Source organism: Globicephala melas, chromosome 11 (genome assembly GCF_963455315.2).
Source record: "Globicephala melas chromosome 11, mGloMel1.2, whole genome shotgun sequence".
Classification (NCBI taxonomy): Eukaryota; Metazoa; Chordata; class Mammalia; order Artiodactyla; family Delphinidae; genus Globicephala; species Globicephala melas.
This window is the reverse complement of record NC_083324.2, coordinates 62698428-62717139: the sequence shown is the minus strand read 5'-3', so window position 1 is coordinate 62717139 and position 18712 is coordinate 62698428. Positions and strand designations below refer to the sequence as shown.

The 18712-nt window shown below is 39.4% G+C and overlaps 1 protein-coding gene across 1 annotated transcript in view; it reads left to right on the top strand.

The window, feature by feature from the left end:
- Positions 1 to 6873: 6873 nt before the first annotated feature.
- TAP1 (transporter 1, ATP binding cassette subfamily B member) overlaps positions 6874 to 18712 on the top strand; it is a 31653-nt gene continuing 19814 nt past the window's right edge. The window contains exon 1 of the mRNA XM_060307481.1: positions 6874 to 6927. The gene's annotated coding sequence lies outside the window, so the exon portion shown is untranslated. The remainder of the gene's footprint in view (positions 6928 to 18712) is intronic.

Below are 18712 nucleotides of genomic sequence, written 5' to 3'. Positions count from 1 at the left end.
GGTGACAGGTGGCCTAAGAAACGAGGGAGTTTTGGTCTATGTTACAATATTCCAGATTAAGACAGTCCCTCGGTGGACAAGCTGGGACGCTGAAAAATTTTCATCTGATGACTTTGATGCTTCCTTTCTGATCATTATAAAGAATGAATAGCTCCTTAGCATTGGCAAGAAATACTGATGGTGGTGGTGATTTCATTCAAGTGACAAACTCTTGCCAAGTTTCCGATCCTTATCTGCTTTAGGATTAGAATATGTAATTAGTAAAAATCATGGAAAGAAATACTAACTTGCTACAAAGCACTCTGGGTACCAACAAAGACCCCCTCATGTCTCATCTGTACTTCACGTGCTTATTTTGCATGATTTCAAGGCAGTGAAGGCAAAAGTCTCAACATTTATTTCTGACAGATCAACATCACATTTTGCAGTAAAAGAAACACATATGAGGGGTACTATGATATATGTTTTCTTGAACTTATTCAGACTCCTAGGAGAAATGTTTTCATTAACTTTTACCAAATATTACTGGATTGTATAAATACATTTTCTACTTGGGTTCTGGTCTATGATATACTGTTATTTCTCTACTCATTTTTTTTATCATATACTGACTAGATTCAGATTAATCTGATAAAAAGATCTTGTGGATTCTGCTGTACATAATGCACATAGCAATCAGTGATAGAATTTCTGTAAATTTACACTTATTGATGATCTAATACCTTCTCTTCATTTAGCTGTTGATTTTCACTAAGTAGATTAAATGGTGTTCTTAAAAGCAGAAAGCCACTTATGAATAAATACAAAACGAAATGTTCCCAAATGCAATCTTGGATGCAATGTCTTAAACTTAAAAAAATTCAGGTTCATTTATTTTGGATTAATTTCTCCCTGTTGGATGTTGACACATTGTTTTTCATCTGTCAAATGTATAAGTATAAAACTAATCATTGTTGAAAATGAAGTGAAATGATATACACACATTAAAATGTCCATCTCTTTGCCATACTTCTATTTTTTTTAAATTTATTTTTTATTTTTGGCTGCGTTGTGTCTTCGTTGCTGTGTGCGGGCTTTTCTCTAGTTTCGGTGAGCGGGGACTACTCTTCGCTGCGGTGCGCGGGCTTCTCATTGCGGTGGCTTCTCTTTGCTGCGGAGCACGGGCTCTAGGCACATGGGTTCTAGGTGCACGGGCTTCAGTAGTTGTGGTACGCGGGCTTTAGAGCACAGGGTCAGTAGTTGTGGCGCACGGGCTTAGTTGCTCTGCGGCATGTGGGATCTTCCTGGACCAAGGATCGAACCCGTGTCCCTGCATTGGCAGGCGGATTCTTAACCACTGCGCCACCAGGGAAGTCCCTCTTTGCCATACTTCTTAAACGCACTTCCAGATGACATAAAAAAAAAATGGAAAAAAAGGTCTTTATTCAGAACCTACTGCATTTTCATTTTCAATTCTGTGGGTCTGTCTGTTTCTTTCTATCCCCAATTTCACCTAATTTGAGTTTCACAAACAAGATGCCTCTAAGTGAATGGTTAACACGTAAAATTATTAGTTATTTCATAAGAATTTGTAAAGCCTTTTTGGTATTGAGAAAGTGATAGAACCTAATGTATGTGCAAAAACAGTTTTGCAAATCAAGTAGTTTCTAATTCTTTGCTTCAACAACACTGAAGAAAAACTCTACATTTGAGACTTCCCTGGTGGTGAGGGGTTAAGAATCCGCCTGCCAATGCAGGGGACATGGGTTCGAACCCAGGTTCGGGAAGATCCCACATGCCGCAGAGCAACTAAGCCCGTGCGCCACAACTACTGAGCCTGCGCTCTAGAGCCTGAGAGCCACAACTACTGAGCCTGCATGCCACAACTATTGAAACCCACGCGCCTAGAGCCTGTGCTCCGCAACAAGAGAAGCCACCGCAATGGGAAGCCGGCGCACCGCAACAAAGAGTAGTCCCCGCTCACCGCAACTAGAGAAAGCCTGCGTGCAGCAAGGAAGACCCAACGCAGCCAAAAATGAATATATAAAATAAATTTAAAAAGAAAACCCAAAAACCTCTACATTTGAGTTGTGAGACTATTAAAAATAGTATTTAATAAGAGCTTACTATGTGAGTTTTTGGCATATAACTAAGAGGAAATTTGTAAAATTGGGTGAAGTTGCTACAAGAAAATTCTTACCTCTTCCATACTTTTTCTGTTCCCACACTTACATATGTGAACAAAATTCTTTAGTTATTTTACATTAAACTTTTTTTTTTAAGGGAATAGAAATCATATAGAACCTGGCCTCACGATAAGTAATTTTCATCAACATGAAATTGGGAAAATAAAGCTCCTATCCATCTCGGTAAGAGATGCATTTCAGTTAAATTTTACTTTAAAAAAATTATAATTTCATATTTTATTTACCATAATCTATATTATTTATATTGTTTTGATCATCTGTGTATCTTTAATAATTGTAATTATTTTAATTCACATGACTTTTTAAGCACTTAGAAGAGAAAATTAAAAATTCATTTTTAGAACGTACTTTGCTGCAAAGAAACATAATAGCTGGATCAAGAAAAGATTTCTAAGAACAAAAATATATTACATTAGGATGCAGCCAGGGTGGAGAATTCAAAAACAATTCCATAGGGGGCAGTAAAATGAAAATAGGAATTCAAAGGAAAAAGGAGCAAAGTAAAAATTCCAACTGTTAAGGAAGGGGTTGCTTGTGCCTTTTAAAAATTAATGATGGGTGTCAAACATTATGGTACTTGGATTCCACTGGACATGTGATAGAGTGATTAATAGTTTTATGTAAATGTGTTGATATATATATTGAAATTTCTATTCTTTGTAACTATTTGAATCCATGATGAGAATTTCAGGTCAACTTCAGCTTGTGGGAAGAGGCATATGATGTTTCACAATTCTTTTAGGAGAGATGTGAAGAGAAGAGCACTAATTCTTCCCCCTTCTTTTGTTACCCTGATAGGAACACAGACATATTACTGGGGAAGAGAACCTAGGTGTCAGCAGACACAGGAAGGAGTGGACATTTTTTCAGTTCTATGCCAGGAAGTCCACTCAAATTGAGGCTGGAAACAATAAGACACACTAGTCTTGAAGCCCCTGGTATTCTGGAATCCCTTCCCACACCCCAAATGACCAACCCCCAAAACTTCCTTCCGCTGAGTAGACTATTCTGAAACTCTCAGTAACTCTTCCCCACAGCAAAGAACTAGTTTTTCCTTTCCCGTGTGATTTGAATCCCTCCCCCTTATTTACTAGATGATGAGGATACCACCCTTTTTCATTCCCCATGAAGAGAAAATGACCGTGTGGGGTCAGGGTGAAAGTGGAGGCTGTGAAGTCCTAGAGCAGACCCATTAGTCTTATATTTGAAGCAGTATAAAAATGTAGATGCCAGATGCAAGGTAGCATCTGGAAACAATGGAGGGGAAGACACATTTGTGCCAGGCATAGGACAATGGCTCTCCTAGAAGTCTGTCCTGAAGTAGTGGCTTTCCTCCAGTGAACCCTAGATCTGGGAACCACACCAAGGTGCTTTGATTCCAAATTTTCGTCTCATCTATGCTTGGGGTAGAAGTCCCCTTTGACTATTCAACACACCATTTGTAGCACCATTTACATACCCATACATGCCACCTAGAGGTTTTTGGGTTCATTTTTTGTTTTTAATCGAGGCTGGGACCTGGTTTCCTCCCATGGAATCACTATTTTTTTTTTTTTTTGAATCACTATTGACAAGCTTGGGAAGAGAATTCTTGGAGTGGATATCTTGAAGATAAAAGAACCATTGCTCAGGTCCCTGGTACCCTTCAGTCACTCTCCAGGCTCCTGGCTTGGCTTCCCCAGCCTTTTTGAATAAGCAGGGGAGCTCTGAATGCAGACCAGCCAAGTGGAGCTCAGCCCGCAGAGACTGGCCATCCCTGGTGGAAGGCTGCCATTGGGCACTGGGACTCCTGGAAAACCTGTACTGCTGAGTTTGCAGTTCTCCATCTTGGCTGCTTCTCGGACTGACCATGAGGCTGAGTTTTCACCAGCCTCTTGCCTCCCCTCATTTCCCACAAGCAGACATGGGAACTCACTTGCACGTGCTGCCCCCTCTGCAGTGGCTACATGGCCACACCCTTCTACCAGGCTGAGACTCGCTTGCTTAAGGTCTGACTCCCTTCTATCCTCTACAGAACACTTGTGAGTCATCACCTCTGGCCCTAGTGTAAGAGTGGTCGGATATTGTGTAACTCAGCTACTTAAGAGTGGAAAACCAAAGTCAAGGTGAAGAGACCTGGTATCCTCACTCAAGTTTTTCATCTATATTATCCAACCTCCACTCTGATAACCAGAGCACCAAGGAAGAGTAGGTCAGCAATTATGTCCATGATGATTTTTTTCTTAGGGTTACAGAAAAATGGAAGTTTATTCAACTTTTTCTTATTGGTAAATTTTTACTTCTTTAGTCCTTCTCTATTTCCATTGAAAGACCTATAAAAGGGAGAGCTCAGTAGTTCAGTTAAATATAGAATACATAAGGTATCTTACTTTTATAAGAAGGTTATCCATTTCTGGGATTCACCAAACTCTTGGCTTTTAGTTTACTTAAATTATGAAACCAAATTAAAACTGCTTTTTAGATATTGAAGAGTCCAGAAAAATCGTTTGCTTTCTACAACTAAAATTTTGATTTTATATTTTTATTTTTGTTTTAGACTTCCATGATTATGCCATTCCAAATTGGAAAAAAAAATACTTGTTAGTTAATATATTTACTTCCAGGACTCTGTATAGAATAAATATCTACTATACTATTTCTCTCATAGAGAAATAGAGAGCTATTTCTGATCACTGATCATTGGTATTTCAGTTAGAAATATGATATTCAGAAGAAGTTCAACTAAGGATTTTTTTCCCTAATTTCTTTATTATTTTGAATTATGGAGCAACTGTGTCCATGATTATAAGGAGGTAGGGCGATGGCTTTTGAAAAGGGGAAAGGAGATGGCTTATGATTCTCTCTTGGCTGGAACCCTGGTCCTGCCTGCACCTTGGATGGCTCCTGATTGCCTTGGTCTGAGAAGAGATTCCCTTCCCCACACAACCCTCCGTACCCCACTTCAGGCTGAGGGGTGCGGATGTGAAGCCCAGAGGTTGGTGTCTAAGAGAGAAGACGGCTGTTGCACAAACTAAGGCCACCTCAGGTTAAACGGAACGAGTTACACATCCAAACAAACGCGGTGAGAACCGAAGGGATAAACGTACTACCCGAAGTATTCTCCTGGGACCCTCCCCAAGGACCTGGATTGCTTTAATGATCCCGCCAGGACAGGAGGACTCAGCGTACACCTCCCATAACTAAAGGGTCTAAAGGTCTGGGCAGACCCCGTCCCTCCCTCGTCAGGGACGAGACCTATTCTCATTGCTCTCCCTCACCTCACTCCAGGGCTCCGTGAAGAGAATGAGAGAGGAATCTAGGGGTCCGGATCCCTTCCTCACTACCCCAGCTGGGTGGTACCTGGGGGACACAATCACGGTTCCAAATCTCACCCCACAACAGCGTCTCCTGCGAGTTCTTCAGGTATTTATTTGCAAGCCACCAGATGCATGCCCTCTTTGTCCAGGCAGGCGCTTCGGGACTTTGCAAAATAGGCATCTATTTTGGGGGCTTTGAGCAGCAGCACCCGCTTCTGTCGAGTCTCCAAGCCCGGGTGCAGGCTTTTTTTTTTTTTTTTTTGAACATCTTTATTGGAGTATAATTGCTTTACAATGGTGTGTTAGTTTCTGCTGTATAAGAAACAGAATCAGCTGTACGTATACATATATCCCCATATCCCCTCCCTCTTGCGTCTCCCTCCCACCCTCCCTATCCCACCCCTCCAGGTGGTCACAAAGCACCGAGTTGATCTCCCTGTGCTATGCGGCTGCTTCCCACTAGCTATCTATTTTACATTTGGTAGTGTATATATGTCCATGCCACTCTCTCACTTCGTCCCAGCTTACCCTTCCCCCTTCCCAGGTCCTCAAGTCCATTCTCTACGTCTGCGTCTTTATTCCTGCCCTGCCCCTAGGTTCATTAGAACCATTTAAAAAAATTTTTTTAGATTCCATATATGTGTTAGCATACGGTATTTGTTTTTCTCTGTCTGACTTATTCACTCTGTATGACAGACTCTAGGTTCATCCACCTCACTACAAATAACTCAATTTCCTTTCTTTTTATGGCTGAGTAATATTCCATTGTATATATGTGCCACATCTTCTCGCAGGCTTTTAACGAGGGCTGCCAGAGGCGCGGAGAAGCGGGACTCTGCCGGTGCCCCCTTGCACCAGAAAGACTGTATCCCGGTATCCATCTCCGCAAGAGCGCTAGGAGCGCTCAGGCCCCACCCACCTGTGGGCCGGAAGCTATGATTGGCTCTCTGGAACGCCAATCAGAGCTCGGCGCTCTGAGTGGGGCGGGGGGAACGCAGCCCTGCCCTCCTGCTTGAACCGGGCCTGGGGGGCTGTCTGTGCTCTCCCGGAGGAGCCGTTTCCCTGGAGTCCCTTAGTGCGGTCCCGTGGTGACCTGAGATGTCCGGCCACACCTCAGTTCCCCACGCACCTGCTCACCGCTGCGGCAGGGCCCGTGAAAGGAGCAGGAGGGGGATTTCTAGTAGCGTTAGCGGGTTCCAGATGCCACTGCATGAAACAGCAACCTAGACCCTAAGTCCACTCCAGCTGACTTGGTAAATGTGAATCTTGACTAGCCCTGGAGTCTTCCCCATAGGCAGGTGGAAAAGAGGGACGTCAGCTGCCCCTGTACAGAAAAACTGAAATCGCAGGTACCATGGATGTGGAAATGTGGGGTCCTGGGAATCCTCAGCACTGATCACGCTCCGAAGTCCACTCCCAAGCCACATCCACGACCCTGAAAGCCTGTATGTATCTCTCTGTGTGTGTGTGTGTGTATATATATATATATATATATATATATATATATATATATATATATATATATATATATATATATATATATTAGTGGACTGGAATAAATAAGATATAAATATATAATATAAACGTATATAATATTTATATAAAATACATTTATATATAATATATAGTAATATATAAAATATATAATAATATATGTAGTAACATGTAAAACATGTAGCAATGTGTAGTAATTATAAAAATGTATATGAAAAAATATGTTTACATATGTGTATATAAATATAGTGGAATGGAATAGAATACAATAGAATAGAAAATACCAGCCTGCTCCACAGATAGTGAGTGTAACTATAGTTTCATGAAATGTTTCAGTTAAATATATTTGTGTGTGTGTATTAGCAGATATATATATATATACATACATACATATATATATATATAAAACATTTTAAAAAAAATGTTTGAAAAGCACGGAGCCCTCTCCCTGAATTGAACTCCTGGTGCCCTTGCTCCCAAAGTAACCAAGAGGCCCTCTCCCTCTGAGCCCTACCCCCACCACCCTTAGACTCATCCTTAAGGAAAGGAGCCCTCAGCCAGAGTGACCTTCCTTCAGGACATAGCAGGTTATGGAAAGGGGCTGTGCTCTTTCTTTCTGAAAATAGCTGCTGTCTGGGGTTCCACATGATGATCAGCTCATCATTTTTCAGTTACATCGAATCCTTCATTTTAATAATCATCTGCAGAAAAAATTGAATTGATCATTGACTATCTTCACACAAAAGAAACTCAAACCCTAATTGCTACATCAGTAAGTTGTACCAAACACTTAAAGAAACAACAATTCTAATCCTACAGAAATTCTTACAGAATATAAAAAGAGGATATATCCCCTACTTATTTTAGGAGGCTTGTAATAACCTTTATACTAAAAATTTGACAGACAGTACAAAAAAGGAAATTTATAAGTCAATCTCACTCGTGGATATAGATACAAAAACCCTAAACACACAGTTCACATGGACTTTCACACAGGTAGAATAAATCTCACACTCAAATAAAAGGAGAAATCATTAACTTCTTGGAAAAACTAGAGATTGTTCTACTGTACTTTCCTTCCAAGGAAAAGAAAGAAAAAAATACATTCCATCTAGAAGAGAAAAAAAAATCACACAACTTTCCTATGTTTCCTTTAAAGAAATATTTTGGGGTGGGGGGTTGTGGATCTCTTACTGAGGAAAAGCAACCTATTGGAACCTCTGTGTTCTGCATCGTGTACTTAAACCCAGGCTGGGTTATTCTCAACTCTCTCTATGGAGACACTCTCCATCTCAGCCTCATTTCTCACAAAGAATCCCTCACTTAGAATCAGATGAATTTTTAACACAACCAACTTAGAAAGATGAATGATAGAACATGTGCTGGAATTACAGTTGTTCTTCTACTCCAGTGGTTCTCAAAATGTGGTCTTTGGATCAGCAGCTTTTGAAATGTATTTAAAAGGTTAATTCTTAGGTCTGAACCCAAAACTTCTGAATCTGACACTCTGGATGTGGGACCCAGAAATCTGCATTTTAACACGCCTTCCAGGGGATTCCGATGCATTCAAGTTTGGGAATGCCTGCTTGGATTCAACTGCTAGTACTCTCACAGATAAGAGTGCACCTGGACCCATACCAGTGACATCTGGCAAAAACCTTTAGACAAAAATCAACAACAAAAGAAAATCCCATAATTTTCTTACTTTCTAATAGCTCTGGATTTTCAGTACAAATAATTCTTTAACAACAAAGTTTTGAGCTAGCTAGGGAAAGATCACGGAGGCAGAGAGGCTCCTATTGAGGTCAAAATAGAGATTTGTCTTACTTGATATTTTTAGAACTAAAAACATTTTTTTTTTAATTGTGGGCTTATTTTTAGGCTCAGCATGGAATCGCCCTCCTTATGGTTCTACTCTCTGCTTGGTTCACTCATTGAACAGTCTTTCATTCTTTGTTTAATAAAAAGTCCAGTAGAGTCATTTATTCTGTGTGTGTGAGAAGAGGAAAATGCCAATGATGCTTTTTCTCATTTGACAGAAGAAATTCGCAAGTAATTTTAGCTTCCTGCAGATGGAGATGTTAACAATATTATCACTAGAGCTTACATTATCAAGAAAGTTGAGTGGTCAGGATTACAGATGTTTTATAGGTTAAGGGGTATTTTATCCAGTCTTGTCCAAAGTCTTTGATATATAGGGGTTTGACAACTTGTCTTTGTTAGATGTATCATTTACAAAGACAGTGTTACGTTAAAAAAATGCATTCATCATTCTCCCCAGCTTTGCGAGCAGAAAATAACATCTTTTCCTTATTATCTTACAGAGAATTTTGTCACCTGCGTCTTAAGGCTAAGAACTGAAATTCCATCTTTGGCATTGAGTTAAAAAGAGGTAGACCCTTCTAGAGAGTCAAATATTATACTGTGAAATGGAAAATGGCTTAGTGGGGTTACTTAGGCAGAGAATTTGGGACTTTTTAACAACAGCCAAAAGGAAAGAAAGAAAGAAAAAGAAAGGAAGGAAGGAGGGAAGAAAGAAAGAAAGAAAGCGAGAGAAAGAACGAAAGGAAGGAAGAACATAGAAGCATAGGAAAGGAAAAAAACAAGCTTTCATTATGTATAGGTGATATGATTGTCTACAGAAAAAATACCAAAAAAATCTGAGATATAAGAATTAATAATATTTTAGCAAGGTGGTTGGATAAATACACAAAAAAATCAATTGCACTTTTCTATCAAAACAACAAAAAAAATGGAATATGTGATAAAATAGTCTCTTTTAATAGCAAACTTACAGTAATCAGAAATAAATTCTCAGAAAGAAAAGACAAACAAATTGTCTCATTTCAAAACACAAGAACAGGGCTTCCTTGGTGGCGCAGTGGTTGAGAGTCCGCCTGCCAATGCAGGGGACACGGGTTCATGCCCCGGTCCGCGAAGATCCCACATGCCACGGAGCAGCTGGGTCCACGAACCATGGCCGCTGAGCCTGCGCGTCCGGAGCCTGTGCTTCGCAACGAGAGAGGCCACAACAGTGAGAGGCCCACGTACCGCAAAAAAACCCACAAAAAAACAAAAAACCCCACAAGAACATAAGGTTTCTAATGTTATTGTTAAATTATTATCTTTAAGATGATTTAATACACAATTCATTGTTAATTTCCTTTTGCTGCCCAACATCTGCTAATTTCCTTTTTGTGCATTCATGTTTTGGTTGTTCATTTGCTAAGCAGGACTTAGAAGAAGGAAAGTGGCCAGATTCTCTGCCTCTTCTGAATGAGATTTTCACAGCGTTTTAAGTGAACAAATACTTATTGCATGCACATTTAAAATATAAATGATCATGATTAGGAATGATATTTGATGACCTTTGTTCTCGTACAAACACGGGACGCGTGTATGTGCTTTTCTTTTCCTTAAGTGAAATCTTTTCATAAGACTTTGAATCTGATTTAAGTAGCTCTGAATTTGAATGTGCTCTCAAATATTTACTAAACCATCATTATTAAGCATATACTTTGTGTGCAGTGTAATAAGTCTCTTGGAATGTAAATGTGAATAATATGTAATCCCTGCTCTTAAGGAAACGAAAGTCTAATAGAGGAGGCAAATATGTTGATAAGTGATTATAATAGACTCTAATGCTATACTGTTATATGGTAGTTATGTTATAATGACCCTGGGAGCCTCTTACAAGATTGACTGTAGCTTGGACAATCCTTCACCAAGAAAAAAAAAAAAAAAGAAAGAAAAGACATGCAAGATTTAAATGGGGAAAACTAAAAACATTGAAAGGGAATTCTCTGGTGGCCCAGTGCTTAAGAATCCGCCTGCCAACATGTATACAATGGAATATTACTCAGCCATAAAAAGAAACAAAATTGAGTTATTTGTAGTGAGGTGGATGGACCTAGAGTCTGTCATACAGAGTGAAATAAGTCAGAAAGAGAAAAATAAATACCGTATGCTAACACATATATATGGAATCTAAAAAAAAAAAGGGTCTGAGGAGATATATCCAAAATATATAAAGAACTGTTTGTCAATTTTGTTTATCTTTTCAAAGAACCAGTTCTTAGTCTCATTAATCTTCTCTTTTTTTAAAGTCTCTATTTCATTTATTTCTGCTCTAATCTTTATCTCCTCTCCTCTACTAACTTTGGGTTTTATTTGTCCTTCTTTTTCTAATTCCTTTAGGTGTAAGAGTAGGTTGTTTATTTGAGATTTTTCTTGTTTCTTGGGGTTAGGCCTATATCGCTATGAACTTCCCCCTTAGGACTGCTTTTTCTGTGTCCCATAGATTTTGGACAGTTGTATTTCTATTTTCACTTGTCTCAAGGTATTTTTTGACTTCCTTCTTGATTTCTTCATTGACCCATTGGTTGTTTAGTAGCATGTAGTTTAGTCTCCATGTGTTTGTGTTTTTTGCAGTTTTTTCCACAGTATTTTAAAATATTTATTTATTTGTTTATTATGGCTGTGACAGGTCTTAGTTGCGGCATGCAGGATCTTTGCTGCCGTGTGAGGTATCTTTAGTTGCGGCATGCATGTGGGATCTAGTTCCCTGACCAGGGATCGAACCTGGGTCCACTGCATTGGGAGCTCAGAGTCTTAGCCATGTACTACCAGGGAAGTTCCTGTAGTTGATTTCTAGTTTTATACTGTTGTCCCAAAAGATGCTTGATATGATTTCAACCATCTTAAATCTATTGTTTTGTGGCCTAATATGCCAGTCTGGAGAATTTTCCACGTGCAATTGAAAAGAATGTGTCCTGCTGAATTTTGATGGAATGGGCAAAGCAACTAGGCAGAGACATAAGGGTCAGTGATGCGATGAGTCAAGCATGTTGGAGATTAGGTAACGATGCATCCACAGCCCACTTGTGGATGTTCATCCTTCAGATACATATCCTCCTTTTTTTTTTTTTTTTTTTTGCAGTACGCGGGCCTGTCACTGTTGTGGCCTCTCCCGTTGCAAAGCACAGGCTCCGGACGCGCAGGCTCAGCGGCCACGGCTCACGGGCCTAGCCGCTCTGCGGCATGTGGGACCTTCCCGGACCGGGGCACGAACCCGTGTTCCCTGCATCGGCAGGCAGACTCTCAACCACTGGGCCACCAGGGATGCCCACATATCCTCCTTTTATCCAGGGAGACTTAAGGAGAGGAATGTGTACAGATCCAGTGTATATTTCTGCAATTTCACTTCAGCTAAGAAAAAAGAGTGTATATCTTTATTATCAGTGTGTGTATCTCTTCTCAAGTTTCCATCATTCCTACCACAATGCTTCTCAAGTTTCCATCATTCCTACCATAATGCACCGCAATTGTTCACTTTCAGTAGGAGTACATCTCAGGCCCATTTTCAGAAAATCAGATTACAGGAGAACATAACCAGGAAAGCATTACTCAAAAGAGCAGATACCTATCATCTGGTGTTCATGGAGCAATTAAACCTCAGACTGACCCACTTAATAAATATTTGTAGCTGCAAATGGGCTACAGCCTTTGATTTTCGGCTTAATAAGTATTTCTTTTTGCCCTTCAGGTTCAGACTAATATTGATTGTAATTCTCTACTACCACCTAGTGGAAAATCCATCCATTAAAAAAAAGGTCCCATTTTTTGTTTCTTAAAATTCCGCAGTAAATACCTGATCATGTTATAAAATATCTTGTTATAAAAAGTTCCAACCATATAGAAGAGTGTAAAAAGGGTAAAAGGTCTCCTTTTATCACTCCCCTCTCTCCATTTCACTCTGCTTCCCAAAGGTAACTGCACTGTAGCCTGTATCCTGCTAGGACATTCCCTGTATATTCAGGTATACAGCAGGAAAAATTCTAAGACATCAACTAAGGATTGTTTTGTCTTTCTGCTATAGAGACAGATAAGGCATTTTACCCTTCATGCCTTGGGTGGCCACAGCAAAACAATGATGATCGAAAGGTTAAGCTCTTGAGCTTCAAATTTACCTTTGAAAACTATGGTAGAAGCAAGATGAGTGAAAGGCCTAGATTAGTAAATATCTGGTCAATGCTTATGCCATAAGTGGTAGATTTGGGAAGGACTCCTGATGAAGTTAGGGCCGGTTTTCTTGCCTGGAGTTGATACAGAATCCAGGCTTTGCACCCTGTAATCCTTCTAAACTGTGTCACAGATGTTTTTGTTTTACTTTAGTTTACATAATTTAAATTTAAAAAAACCTGATCTACTAAATTAGGAGGCAAAAAAGGAAACAGGATATTTGATTGTGCTATGCTTGACCTATGACCTACTTGGTTTTCTATTGCCAAAGCCCACAAACTCCACAACTGAAATTTCTGATCTCATTTTGTGGTTTTTAATAAACTTTTTGGAGGTGTAATTTACATAAAACCAATGGAAACATTTAAAGCAGGGTTCCCCAACCTCTGGGCCACGGACCTGTAGCGGTCCGTGGCCTGTTAGGAACCGGGCCACACAGCAGGAGGTGAGTGGCAGGCAAGCGAGGCAAGCTTCATCTGTGTTTACAGCTGCTCCCCATCACTCGAATTACCACCTGAGCTCCGCCTCCTGTCAGATCAGCGGCAGCGTTAGATTCTCATAGGAGCGTGAAACCTACTGTGAACTGCGCATGCGAGGGATCGAGGTTGCGCGCTCCTTATGAGAATCTAATGCCTGATGATCTGAGGTGGAGCTGAGGCGGTGATGCTAGCGCTGGGGAGCGGCTGCAAATACAGACTATCATTAGCAGAGACCATAATAAATCAATTGCTTTCAGACTCATATCAAAACCCTACCAGTGAGTGGCAAGTGAAAAGAAGCTCAGGGCTCCCATTGATTCTGCATTACGGTGAGTTGTATAATTATTTCATTATACATTACAATGTAATAATAATAGAAATAAACTGCGCAATAAATGTAAGGCACTTGAATCATCCCCAAACCATCCCCCCTGCTCCCGTCTGTGGAAAAAAATTGTCTTCCATGAATCTGGTACCTAGTGCCAAAAAGGTTGGGGACCGATGATTTAAAGTATTCAGTTTGATGAGTTTTGACAAATGTATACACTGTGTAACCACCACCCCAATTGATACATAGAACATTTTTCATGTCTCAAAAAGTTTCTCCTTGCCCTTTTGCAGTAACTCTCCACTCTAGACACCTACTAATTTGATTTCTATCACTTTAAATTGATTTTGGGGAAAAAAAAAGAAAAGGATTTGTTCCCCGTCCTCAGATTTTTTTTTTTTTTTTTTTTTTTTTTTGGTCACTGCCATGGGGCATGCAGGATCTTAGTTCCCTGACCAGGGATCAAACCCGTGCCCCCTGCAGTGGAAGCACAGTCTTAACCACTGGACCATCAGGGAAGCCCCTCATTTTGCTGTCTTAATTTCTGGGAAGAAAACCTAAATGTAAACATATGTATTTAATCTAATTAACACAGGACATGCTTTTATTCTGTAAACTGTTAGCTCTTGTGGTCTTTAGACAATGCTGCAAATCATTGACTTAGTTACTCCACTTACTTTCTCAGTAAAAATTAAAACTTTCACCTCTGAAAAACTTCTAAGGTCAATAGTGGTTATTATGTTCAACTTCGTAGTCTTACCTAAATGATTTTATAAGTTTGGACTAATTTAAATTGAGTTAAGTAAGAAATGACTTTTGATTACCTGCAACATTCTTTAAAAAAATTTTATTTTGTTTTAATTTATTTACCTTTGGCTGCGTTGGGTCTTTCTTGCTGCACGCAGGCTTTCTCTAGTTGCAGTGAGCTCGGGCTCTAGAGCGCAGGCTCAGTAGTTGTGGAGCACGGGCTTAGTTGCTCCGCGGCATGTGGGATCTTCCTGGACCAGGGCTCAAACCCGTGTCCCCTGAATTGGCAGGCGGATTCTTAACCACTGAGCCACCAGGGAAGCCCCACCTACAACATTCTTAAAAGAAATAATAATTCATAGAGACAAAGAAAAAAATACTGAATCACCAAAAAATACTGAATCAGCTTCTATGTATATATACTCTTGTCCATATTTACTTTTTGCAAAACTAAAATAAGATGGTAAACTCAAGTCCATTGACAAATGAATGAATAAAGAAGATGTGGTGTATATATATATATATATATATATATTTACACAATGGAATATTACTCAGCCATAAAAAAGAATGAAATAATGCTATTTACAGCAACATGGATGAACCTAGAGATTATCATACTAAGTGAAGTAAGTCAGACAGAGAAAGACAAATATCATATGATATCACTTATATGTGGAATCTAAAAAAAATGATACAAATGAACTTATTTACAAAACAGACTCACAGATATAGAAAACAAACTTTTATGGTTACCAAAGGGGAAAGGTTGGGGGGAAGGATAAATTAGGAATTTGGGTGTAACATATACATACAGTACTATATTTAGAATGGATAACCAACAAGGACCTACTGTGTACCACAAGGAACTATACTCAATATTTTGTAATAACCTATATGGGAAAAGAAGATGAAAAGGAATATATATATATATATATATTTACATATATATGTAAAACTGAGTCACTTTGCTGTATACCTGAAACTAACACAACATTGTAAATCAACTATACTTCAATAAGAAAAGATGGTAAACTCAATGTGGTATACACATTAGTGTATTGTATTAATAAGATTAATTATATTTTAAAGCTGAAGTTGAAAGCTTTAAATAATATTGTCATCTAACTATACACATATTTGAAACACACACATAATGATGACTTAAAATTAATAAGCAAAAAAAGAGAGGGACTTCCCTGGTGGCGCAGTGGTTGAGAGTGCGCCTGCCGGTGCTGGGGACGTGGGTTCGTGCCCCGGTCCGGGAAGATCCCACATGCTGCGGAGCGGCTGGGCCCGTGAGCCATGGCCGCTGAGCCTGCGCGTCCGGAGCCTGTGCTCCGCAGCGGGAGAGACCACAACACAGAGAGGCCTGCGTACCGCAAAAAAAGAGAGGACTTGTTCAAATTTGGTCTTGGAATATTCATTGTACTCTTTAAAAGAGATAGAAAAAGCTTTTATTTCCTTGAGTGTAATCAGCTCAGCAAGCAGCCATTTTCTCTCCGAATACTCTCACTCAGTATCCTGATAAATTTGAGTGCTTTTGCTGATATTTTCATGGCCTTAAATATTTTAAAAACAAATAACAAAAACCCTTTGAATCGTGAGAGACCTACAGGCTTCTATAATTATTATGTTACCTTCTTTATTTATTTTAAAATGTTTTATTATCACTCTGGTTATTGGGATAGCAAAAACTTTAACAATTGACCACTCTTAGGTACCTGTCCACTTATATGAGTTAAGTGACCAGTTTCCTCTGACAATTCTTTTTTGTTGTTGTTGACTTCCTGAAGACTAAACTCTTAATTGAAAATATTAAAACTGTCAAGCTATCTTTTACTGTACTCTAAAAAAACCCTTTTTCCCACTAGATAGCCACTACCCATTTGACCACTAGGTGGCCCCAAAGCCTTAATCTGTCACAATATGAAACGCAGGAGGCCAGAAGTTAATTAGGTGCATTTTGCATGCCTTATATACTTTAAATTAATTCTATACTCTCAAAAGAGCTACCCTGTGTATCAACCCCACAATGCTGAAAAAGCTGACAAAACACAGGAGCTCACCCTTTCCTTTATTAATCTTGTCCAGGTAAAAATATTGCGAATGTGTGTCTTAATGACTGTAGATGTTTCAGGAAGGGTAAAAGCATACTCTTGTTCGTATTCCAAGTCTGGATGGGTGATTTTAATACTTTTTTTTTTTTTTTTTTTTGCGGTACGCGGGCCTCTCACTGTTGTGGCCTCTCCCGTTGCGGAGCACAGGCTCCGGGCGCGCAGGCCCAGCGGCCATGGCTCACGGGCCCAGCAGCTCCGCGGCATGTGGGATCCTCTCGGACCGGGGCACGAACCCGTGTCCCCTGCATCGGCAGGCGGACTCTCAACCACTGCGACACCAGGGAAGCCCCAATACATTTATTTTAAAGAAGGTTTTGTTTCTGGGTTTAAAATACCCTTGTCAATCAGTAGGAATCCTAGTCCGCACTTTACAGGCTGAATTAGAAGAACACGGAAAGTTGCCAAAGCCCCTCACTGTCTAGAATGTGTACTTACCTTCAGAGTAATGACTCATAAGTCTTTGTGAAATTGTGAGATTTCTAGATTCTACTTGTCTATTCTGATATTGTTGGCTACTGTGATAAATTAAACTGCACCATCTGGCCAAACAGATGTTTTCTGTTTTTCTCTCATACTTGAAGAAGCCCTCTGCTAGAAGCTATCACCAAAAATTGGGTCTTCTGAGAGAAACAACAGAAAAGGACAATCTCAGGGGCTCAGTGGAAATGATGACCAGGATTTCTTGATTCTTGCTATTGCAGAGAATAGAATTATGAGAACAAATTTACCAGTTTATGCTGATATGGTCACCTATTGACACCTGTCAAACTGTATTGGGGACTTAAAAATTGGAACTTATAGGACTATTTTAGTACAGAAGCAGAGAAGTCATTAACATAGTCTGCTAGCCCTAGATCAGTGGGACAGGAAATAAGACTGAATGAAACTGTTAACCAATATTTAATTATGGTGATTTATTTCAGAACGTTGTTTTAAATGTTCTATTTTCTGATGAGCATGTAAGCAGACCATTTTATTTTCTTCTTATCTATCTGTAATCCTCAGGTTTCACCTATGCTTATGGAAAATAAAACCCAGTGTTCTTTGAATGATGTCTTGTTCCATTGGAACCACAGAATTCAGGAAAAAATATCCTATAGTAAATCTTAATATAGACTGCAAAGTATAACTACTCAGGAAAAATGAAAGATAATCATGACCCTATTCCTAATTGGAATTCTGACAAATGCTTTTACAATTTTTAAGCTTAGAAAAATCCCAGCTATCCTTTGTTAAAGGACAGTGAGTCAAATTTTGCTTTTTATAGCTACCATAGCTCTATAGACAATCAAATATTTTTGTAGACAGCATCACTGGTGGAATATATGATAATTCTATAGAAAATTTGGTATATAGTTCTTCTCTGCAAATAGTGTTCAAAGTGCTTTTGTGGGTTGCTTTATGTTTTTATGGCAGTGTAGTGATATGCAGAGGTTCACATCTCCAAATTTGGAATGCTGAGCATGCCAGAAGTGTCGTATAAAAAGGAAAATCTCATTTCATTAATCTCATTAATTTCTCTAATAAGAGAAAGAACTGCAGTTTGTTTGTGGAAACAAGGCCTACAAAATCCTCTGAGCACACTGGTTCCTAGTTTATTGTCCCCACCCGACAGGTGGAAAAGGATGTTAATTTCTGATGAGCCAAAATCACTGATGAACTTTGAGCATCTCAGAGAAAATGGGATTTCATCCTCAGTGAAAGGCCCTACAAATGAAGCTCTGAGATGGTGAGTCGGGGAGGGTTCTTGGGATAAGTAAGCTCTTGCATGGCAATAAAATGATTTCTGGTTATCATAGGAGTAATTAAAACTATGACCTTATGGGCTAAAGCCTTCCAGAAAGATGTGAACTGTTAACATCATTAAGACCTTTGTTTTGTTAACTACATGACAAGGAAGTCTTCACATCTTAATACTAAAACAGGCCAAATAAAAGAGCCTGTCAAATTAAGGATATTGAATTAGAATATTTCTGGAAAATCTTATTTGGTCAATTCATTACTTTAGGGGTAGGAATCATGTAGGGAAAATGTTCCAAAA